The sequence below is a fragment of the Peromyscus eremicus genome, chromosome 8a (assembly GCF_949786415.1).
Source record: "Peromyscus eremicus chromosome 8a, PerEre_H2_v1, whole genome shotgun sequence".
Taxonomy (NCBI): Eukaryota; Metazoa; Chordata; class Mammalia; order Rodentia; family Cricetidae; genus Peromyscus; species Peromyscus eremicus.
In genome coordinates, this window is record NC_081423.1 from 84,511,459 (window position 1) to 84,521,185 (window position 9,727).

The following is a 9,727-nucleotide window of genomic DNA, read 5'->3' on the forward strand; positions in this document are numbered from 1 at the left end:
ACCCTGTCTTCAAAAACAAGTACTTCCTTGGTGCTACCTGCGAGGTGGCAGACATCTCTTTTGTGGCATCATGGCTGCCCTCTGGCCTCTGGTGAAGCCCAAGATCGACAAAAAGAAGACCAAGAAGTTCATCCGGCACCAGTCAGACCGATATGTCAAAATGAAGCGAAACTGGCGGAAACCCAGAGGTATCGACAACAGGGTGCGGAGAAGATTCAAGGGCCAGATCCTAATGCCCAACGCTGGTTACGGGAGCAACAAGAAAACCAAGCACATGCTGCCTAGCGGCTTCCGGAAGTTTCCACAATGTCAAGGAGCTGGAAGAGGGGCTGATGTGCAACAAATCGTACTGTGCCGAGATTGCTCACGACGTTTCCTCCAAGAACCGAAAAGCCATCGTAGAAAGAGCAGCACAGCTGGCCACGAGAGTCACCAACCCCAATGTCAGGCTACTCGGCGAAGAGAATGGTAGATGGCTTGCGTGCATGTTTTATTTGTGTTTAAATAAAACTACAAGAACTGAAGAAAAAAGAAAGAAAGAAAGAAAGAAAGAAAGAAAGAAAGAAAGAAAGAAGGAAAGAAGGAAGGAAAAGCAAGCAAACAAAGTAATCCTTATTAAGACACCCACGTTATTTTATTGTATACCCCCCTCCCATTCTCCTCACATGTAGCTAAACTGGCTAAGGTGTTCCCTGTCATGACCACTCTGCTTTTGCTAGTATGCAACCTTAAGATACCTCTTTTTAATTTTTTAAGATTTATTTTGTTCTATTTATGTATATGAATGTTTTCCTGCATGTATATAAAAGCACCACGTGGATGGCTGGTGCCCTTGGAGATCAAAAGAGGGTCCTCTCAGAACTGGAGCTAAAGATGGTTGTGAGGCACCATGCGAGTGCCAGGAATTGAACCCAGATCCTCTGCAAGAGCAGTCAGTGTTCTAAACCACAGAGCCATCTTTCCAGCACCCTTAAGATGTCTCGTGGCAGAGGGTTGGGATTTCTCAGTTGCTTACATTCGGCTTCCCTAAGTTGATTATGGGCTGTTTGGAGAAAGGGACATGCACAAGATCCTACGTCCGTTTGCCTTTCTAGCATCCATTCTCTCACCTCACACAATCCTTGATACTCAGTACAGGGTGAGGACCTTGTGCGAGAGAGGATGGCCAATCATAATCTCAAGGGACAGCTTAGCCTGTCACATCTCATTCTACACAAGAAAGAACCACAGCTACAGAGGTCAAATAGCCGAAGGTCCATAGAAGCAATGCTGAGATTCAAACCCGGGTCTCTACACACAGGGAGCCAGGACTGGGGGAAAGCAGAGCTCTCCACCTCTGGCTCCCAGCAGCCATATGACCCAGAAGTCACACAAATCTGCCATATGGGAGGTCAAGGGGTAAGCTCAGTGGCAGAACACGTGTTTATTTTATACAAGGCCCTGGGTTCAATCTTCAGTGCCCCGGCTCAAAAAAAAAGTAAAAAGATAGCCAGCATGATGCTGTGTACCTCTAATCCTAGCACTTGAGAGGCGATGACAGGAGGGTCAGAAGTTCAAACTCAGCCTCCCACAGCAGGCTCAAAGCTGCCTGTGATACATGGAACTGTCTAAAAAGAATTTAAGGGGTTGGGGACTTAGCTCAGTGGTAGAGTGCTTGCCTAGCAAGCACAAGGCCCTGGGTTCGGTCCTCAGCTCCGGAAAAAAAAAAAAAGATCAGTGCACTGGGGGGATGTAGCTCAGTGGTAGAGCACATGCTTCGCATGTATGAGGCCCCAGGTTTGATCCCCTGCATCTCCACAAGTTTTTGCCGGGCAGTGGTGGCACACGCCTTTAATCCCAGCACTCGGGAGGCAGAGGCAGGCGGATGGATCTCTGTGAGTTCGAGGCCAGCCTGGTCTACAAAGTGAGTTCCAGGAAAAGCGCAAAACTACACAGAGAAACCCTGTCTGGGGGGGAAAAAAAGAATTTAAGATGAGTGTGGCTGCACATACCTTCAATCCCAGCACTTTGGAGGCAGAGGCAGGTAGAGCTCTGTGAGTTCAAGGCCAGCCTGGTCTATATAGTGAGAACCCATCTAAAAAAATAATAACAATAATAATAAGTTTTTTTTTTTTTAAATTTACCATACTGAAGACAAGCCTTCAGAGCTCCCCATCTCAGATAAGTCAATGCTGAGTAACTCAGCACCCCTTCCATGCCTGTTCCTTTCTGCAGAGACAGAAATGCTTCTTTTCTGGTTCTTACAGAAAACAGATCCACATATGCTGTTATAAGTCCCCCAGGGTAGGCAGGAACTCTTGCCGGGACCATTCACCATAGAAACCGGAGTTGAGTGAGCATCTCTTTAACCACTCACTCAGTTTTCCCAGGTGGAGTGAGCCTGCAAATGGAATCCAGCAGCTGACTGGGGCACTTCCAATTGTGGGAACCCATGGTGAATTTGGCTTCTTGGTAGAAGGAAGTATGTCTCAGTGGAAAGTCACACACTTAACGTAGAGCCTGACAGGTGGTGGCACAACTGGACTTTGGACAGGGGCTGGGAGAAGGATGGGGAGCAGTTAAGTGTCACTGCTGGGGGCTCTCCAGTTGCTACTCTCCTTACTGGGAGTCAAGAAAATGTTCTGGCCATGACGTAGGGCAGGAGGTAAAGCCATCTTCCTCCCCAACTGAAGGCTAACAGCACCCACATTCTCCATACACCTCAGGTGCCCTGGGTCTATAGCCTGTAAGGTTGGTAATACTTGGAAACAAATAGGGCACCAGCTTCGATATGCCTCATCTTTAAACTCTCACCCAGAATTTTTCTCGGGTTAAAAAATTTTTTTAGATCCAGGGCTCTAAAGATGTGGAGAGATAGCTCAGCAGTTAAGAGCACTGACTGTTCTTCCAGAGGACCTGGGTTCAACTCCCAGCTCCCACACAGCAACTCACAACTGTCTGTGACTGCAGTTCCAGGGGACCCGACATCCTCACACAGACGTATGTGCAGGCAAAACCCCGATGCACATAAAATAAATAAATTTAGAAAATCTTTAGATCCACACTCAGGATTCCAGAGGGCGGAGAGGTAAGGGAGCCTAGGGCCTTTGAATCACATTGAGATAGAAGTTAGAAGTAACTTCCCCTCAGGGTCTTCGTCTCCTTATCTGGGAAACAGGACTTGGGCTTCTGTTCTCTGAGGTCTCTTTCAGTCCGGACACTCAGTAAGGACAAAATTAGATATGTTGGCAGATATGACAATGTCCAGCACAATCAGAGGCTTTGAAATTTATGACATACCTTCCTCTCAGGTTGCTTAAAGCCAGTCTTGTCCCAGGACTATTTACAATAAGCTCTGGAGCTGGAAGAAAGTTTATGTCAGGGGCCAGGATGTGGCTCAGTTGGTGACGTGTTTGCCTAATACGCACAAAGCCCTGGGTCTGATCCTCAGCATGGGAAGTGGGAGCAGGAACAGCAGAAATCCAAGGTCATCCTCTGGGCTACATACTGAGTGTGGGAGCCTGGGCTATAGGAGACCCTGTTTGAAAAGGAAAGGACAGATGCAGTGTTATTCGTGACTAGGAGCTGCTGGGTATAATAAAAACCACCCCCAGGAAGCCTAGGTTTGGCATAGGTCTCACTGTGTTAACCTGCAGGAGTCCTTTCAGACCTCAGAGGCCTTTCCTGCTCCCTCCCTCTTGATTTCTTTCTTGGGGAGGTGAGTACTGTGTAATGGTTTCCTCTGAGATCAAAACATTCTATCCTGCACAGGAGCTTCAAGAGCTCTCTGAAACTGACCAGATTCAGTAGGCCCCTCCCTGCCCCAGCAAGCAGAGCCCAGCTGCCGAGAAGACTCTCAGAGGAGAGCTTTACCCAAGGCTCTGGTCAAGTCTGACTGACTGGGTGCTGGGTGCGGGCCTTCACTCTGCCTCAAACCCAACTGGGATTTAGAGCAACTGAGGCACCTGGGGAGGACATTTGCCAACTTGTTAAGCCGCCTACAAGCTGTGCAGTGAGCTCTCTTTCCCAGCTTTGGGAACTGTCACCCATGCTGGGGTGGGCTTTGGTGATGCGGTTTTCTTTGAGCCTTTTCTGCTCCTGTAAGTGACCCCTCACCCATATTCCTGTAAGTGACCCCTCACCCATATTCCTGTAAGTGACCCCAATAAAACGTATTGGCTTGCCGGGTGGCGGTGACGCACGCCTTTAATCCCAGCACTCGGGAGGCAGAGCTAGGGGGATCTCTCTGAGTTTGAGGTCTACAGAGCGAGATCCAGGACAGGCACCAAAACTATACACAGAAACCCTGTCTCGGAAAACAAAAACAAAAACAAAACAAAACAAAACAAAACAAAAAAGTAATATATTGGCCTACCAAGTTGGACTTGGGTAATATCCGTACTTTAAATATGTCTTAAGTTTCCTGTCTGGGATGAATAGACTAGTGTGTTGCATCTCCCCAGGAAAATAAGCTCTGGTTCTGTCATACAAGAGTGAGGAAGTCGCCGGGCGGTGGTGGCGCACGCCTTTAATCCCAGCACTCGGGAGGCAGAGCCAGGCGGATCTCTGTGAGTTCGAGGCCAGCCTGGTCTACAAAGCGAGTTCCAGGAGAGGCTCCAAAGCTACACAGAGAAACCCTGTCTCGAAAAACCAAAAAAAAAAAAAAAAAAAAAAAAAAAAAGAGTGAGGAAGTTTTTCCTTTCTCCCTTTTTTCTCTCACTTTTCTTTTCTTCTCTGTTTTTTTTTGTTGTTGTTGTTTGTTTTGTTTTGTTTTTTTGACTTTACGAGACAAGGTTTCTCTGTGTAGCCTTGGCTGTACTAGAACTTACTCAGTAAACCAAACTAGCCTCGAACTCACAGAGATCTGCCTGCCTCTGCCTCCTGAGTGCTGGGATTAAAGGTGTGCTCCACCGATGGAATATGAATGGGACCATCTGTCTATCTATCCATCCATCCATTTGATGAAAAAGTTAGGCTAGAGTGTGTGTGTGTGTGTGTGTGCCTATGATGCACGTGTAAGTGCGGGTATGTATTCGCCACGGTGCGTGTTTGATGATCAGAAGACAACTTCTGGGAACTGGTTTTTGCCTTTCACCCTGTTTTTGCAGCAGGAGCTCTCTCACTTCTGACACTTTGCCCTGTATTCCAGGCTAGTTAGCCCACGAGCTTCCAGATGACTCTTCCGACCACTCCTCCCGTGTGCTAGAGATATATCTCATATGTCCCAGAAATGACCTCGAACTTCTGATCCTCTGACCTCTACTCACAGAGTGCTGGGATTACAGAAATGCATCACTATGCCCAAATTTATATAGTGCTAAGATGGAACCCAAGGCCTTTCCCTTTCCTCCTCATCCCGAGGGCCCTCACCTCTGGGTTTGAGGCAGAGTGAAGGCCCACACCCAACACACAGTCAGTCATACTTGACCAGAGTCTTGGGTAAATTACTGGGCCTGCTGGGCCTCAGTCTCTTTGTCTATAAAAGGGCATAGTCCCAGCTGAGGCAGGCGGATCATGAGTTTGAGGCCAGCCTGGACTCAAGAGTGAGACTCAGAAATAAAGCAGGGAGGAGAGGCCGTGATGGTTGGATAGATGATGTGGGTGTCTGAGGATGTTTCTAGCTCTTCCTGCCAGCTCTAGTCTGGAGCTGTAACTGAAAACCAACAACAAAATAGGAAGGACTGACTGACTAGTGGCGTATGCCTGAGTCACTCTTTGCTGACAGCGTTACCTAGCTCTTGACACCTGTGTCCTTCCGCAGGCCTCCTGCCCCCTACCTCACTGATCTGGAGACTGGGGGCAGGCCACTGTCGCTACATGACTCAGTAATGACAACGACAGCGCTGCTGCCCGCCTGGGGAAGCCAGCGCCAGGACACCCGCAACACACTGGGAATCTGTTTAAAAATAAACAGCCCCTGCTGGTACCTGGAACGGGGACCAAGAAGTTCCTGGAGTATCTAGGGTCCCTCCTAACAGCTTAAGAGTCCAAGCCACATGAATTCAACAACGCAGGTGTGTCCCTCACATCGCCTGTGGTTTCTTACAGAGTATTGTCTCAGGGCAGAGTGCCCCAAGATTGCTGGGAGAAGGCAGAGGGTCTAACAGTACCTTTTCTTGAGGAACTTGCCATCCTCTGGAAACAAGATGGCATGTCCCCTGCACAACAAAGGTCACCTCTGACTAGAGAAGGTCAAGCAAATCCCTTTCCCTCTCTTTCTTCCCTCAGTTTCCCCTCGCTGATTAGAGGATTACACCCTGAGATTTTGGAATCTTGACTTCATAAAACAATGGAAAAATTAGACCCAGTGGCCTGAACATCCGACAGGGAGATGTATGAGCTAGTGTGTGTGTGTGTGTGTGTGTGTGTGTGTGTGTGTGTGTGTGTGTGTTGGCAGGGATGGGGGTAGGGGTGGGGTGAGACATGGTCTCTAGATGTATGTCATAGAGCTTGATATGTAGACCAGGCTGGCCTCAAACTCACAGAGATCCTCCTGCCTCTGTCTCCTGAATACTGGGATTAAAGGCATGTGCCACCATGCTGGGCCTATAGAGAAGCAGGGACTTTTCACACACAAATATTGGCCCAAAGTCAGATGTGGCTGTCCATGATTGTAATCTTAGAACTTGGGAATCTGAGGCAGGAGAGTGGTAAAATGAAGGCTAGCTTGGTTATTATTTAGAATGCTGCCTCAAAAAACAATCAAGCAAACAAACTTGTCCAATGCTTCTCTCATTCTGCACTCTTTCATAAATATCTACTGAGATTTTTGTTTGTTTTTTTTTTTGTTTTGTTTTGTTTTGGTTTGGTTTTTCGAGACAGGGTTTCTCTGTGTAGCTTTGTGCCTTTCCTGGAACTCACTTGGTAGCCCAGGCTGGCCTCGAACTCACAAAGATCCGCCTGGCTCTGCCTCCCAAGTGCTGGGATTAAAGGCGTGCGCCACCACCGCCCGGCTGTTTCTGTTTTTTGAGACAGGGATTCTCTGTGTGTAGCTCTGGCTGTCCTGGAACTCCCTTTATAGATCAAGCTGACCTCAAACTCAGAGATCCTCCTGCTTCTGCCTCCCAAGTGCAAAAAAAAAAAAAAAAAAAAAAAGGAACAAAAGAAAAAGAAAAAATTTAAAATAGTTCCAGTAAAATGGCTTATTGGGTCAAGGAATTCCCCACCAAGTCTGATGTCTTCAGGTCCCACATGATGAAAGCAGAGAACTAATTCCTGCAGTTTGGCCTCTGAGCTCTAAATGTGCACTCTGGCACAAGCATGCACACACACATGCAAACAAATAAATTAGCCTGAAGGTAGTGGCTCACGCCTTTAATCCCAGCACTCGGGAGGCAGAGGCAGGTGGATCTCTGTGAGTTAGAAGCCAGCCTGGTCTACAAAGTGAGTTCTAGGACAGCCAGGATTGTTTCACAGAGAAACCCCGTCTTGAAAAATAAACAAACAAACAAACAAATAAAAATGAAACAAAAGTGATTAGTCAACTTTCATGTAGGCACATACTTACAATCCAAGCATTGCAGAGAGAATTGAAAGTTCAAGGCCAGCCTAGGCTACATAGTGAGACCCAGTCTTAAAAATTAAAACAAAAACTCCAACAACAACAAATCATTTGCCAAGGTGTCTGCTATTGAGATCAGTCTTCCAAACCGATGGATGTGCTGCTAGGATCCTGAAACAACCCTAAAGTTTAGAGATACGGTGTCACAAATATATATATATATGTATGTATGTATGTATGTATATCACTTACTAATTGCAGTAAACCCAATCAGTCTGGGGTCCTTATTTCTGTAAGGTCCTTGGAACAGGAAGTAGACTTGAGGATGGCTATTACCCTCACAACCAAACCTCTCCCAGGTTGATTCCACAAAGCAGGAAGAGTGGATGGGGAACTCAGGTACCACAAACATCGTGGAGGCAAAGATCATTTCCAGGGTGGCAGGTAAATGCCCAGTCAGTGAGTGTGGCTAAAACTGGAGAGGCAGCCTGGAAAAGAGGCTGTGGCTTACCTCTGGCCTTGTCCAAAGCCAGCCCTCCACACAGGCATTCCATAACCCAATGAGGAGCATATCCTGGTCTACTTTCACAGAAGAGCAAAGAGACATTATAAAAGTCTAATATACCTGCAAAGTGCCAGATCTCAGAGTCAGGTGCAACCCAGGCTGACCTCAAACTCACTGTGTATCAGAGGCTGGCCTCCAATGTCTAATTCTCCTGCCTCCACCTTCCAAGGGCTAGAATTACAGGAATGCCCAGTGCTGAGATCACTCTCTTCTTGTTCAGCTGTCTTCCACAAGGGAATGGAGTCCACCAATTAAACTAGTGCTTCAGCAGGTTCTAGATTCCAACACCTAGGAGTCAGATCCTATAGCTTTACTCCCTAGGTTTGGGGTTTCTGGCAAGTTACTGGACTCTCTATAGCTTTAATCCATTCTAAAGGTAAGGATGAGCCTGAAGGTGTAGTTCAGTGGTAGAACCTAGCCTTTGGAAAGACCATGAGTTTGATCTGTTGCCCTTTAAAAAGGGGAGGAGAAGCCGGGCACTGGTGGCACATGCCTTTAATCCCAACACCCAAGGAGGCAGAAGCAGGCAGATCTGTGAAGCCAGTCTGGTTTATAGAGTGAGTTCCAAGACAGTCAGGGCTACACAGAGAAACCCTGTCTCAAAAAAATAAAGGGGATGGGAGGTGAGGGGACTAGAGAGATAGCTCAGCAGTTAAGAGCTCTTGCTATTCTTCCAGAGGAACTTGACTCCATTCCTTTCAGATACATAACAGCTCACAACTGTTAATTCTAGTTCTAGAGGATCAGCGCCCTCTTCTGGCATCGATAAGAACTGCATGCATGTAGCGCACATACATTCAAGCAGGCAAAACACTCAAATACGGAAAATAAAAATAAAATGGTTTTAAAGTGGGAAACTAGGCATGATAGCACATGATTTAATCCCAGCACTGGGAGGGGAAGGAAGATTGAGGGTTTGAGGCTAGCTCAAGTGGCATGAGACCCTGTCTCAAAAAACAAAATAAAATGGTAAAATATGCCCAAGTCAGGCATGGTGGCGCACGCCTTTGATCCTAGCACGAGAGAGAGAGAGAGAGAGAGAGAGAGAGAGAGAGAGAGAGAGAGAGAGAGAGAGAGAGAGAGAGAGAGAGAGAGAGAGACAGAGAGACAGAGAGACAGAGAGACAGAGAGAGAGAGGTAGATCTCTGAGTTCAAGGCCAGCCTAGTCTACAGAGTGAGTTCCAGGACAGCCAAGGCTACAGAGAGAAACCCTGTCTTAGAAAAGCAAATAATATGGGCTGGAGAGATGGCTCAGAGGTTAAGAGCACTGACTGCTCTTCCAGAGGTCCTGAGTTCAATTCCCAGCAACCACATGGTGGCTCACAACCATCTATAATGAGATCTGGTTCCCTCTTCTGACCTGCAGTCATACATGCTGTATACTAAATAAATAAATCTTTAAAAAAAAAAAAAAAAAAAAAAGAAAAGCAAATAATATTCCAGGACAGGCTCCAAAAGTTACACAGAGAAACCCTGTCTTGAAAAAAAAAAAGAAAGAAAGAAATAATAATAATAATAATAATAACAATAACAATAATAACAACTGTGCTCACCCTGAGGAACTGTTGGAAAGATTAAACACAATGGTGCAGGTAAAGTGTATGTTAGCTGTTGCTCTTTCTCTCTGTAGCTGGGCACATGTGTGTTCGTGGATGTGTCAGGGCCCTGTTGCTTGAGGATGA

The 9,727-nt window shown here is 46.8% G+C and overlaps 1 non-coding gene and 1 pseudogene across 1 annotated transcript; both read left to right on the forward strand.

Annotated features, from left to right (window-relative positions):
* Positions 1–64: 64 nt before the first annotated feature.
* On the forward strand, positions 65–5,808 carry LOC131917094 (large ribosomal subunit protein eL32-like; annotated as a pseudogene).
* Positions 1,726–1,797, forward strand: Trnaa-cgc (transfer RNA alanine (anticodon CGC)). Its single transcript has one exon. It is a non-coding gene; the product is annotated as a tRNA-Ala (tRNA).
* Positions 5,809–9,727: the final 3,919 nt, after the last annotated feature.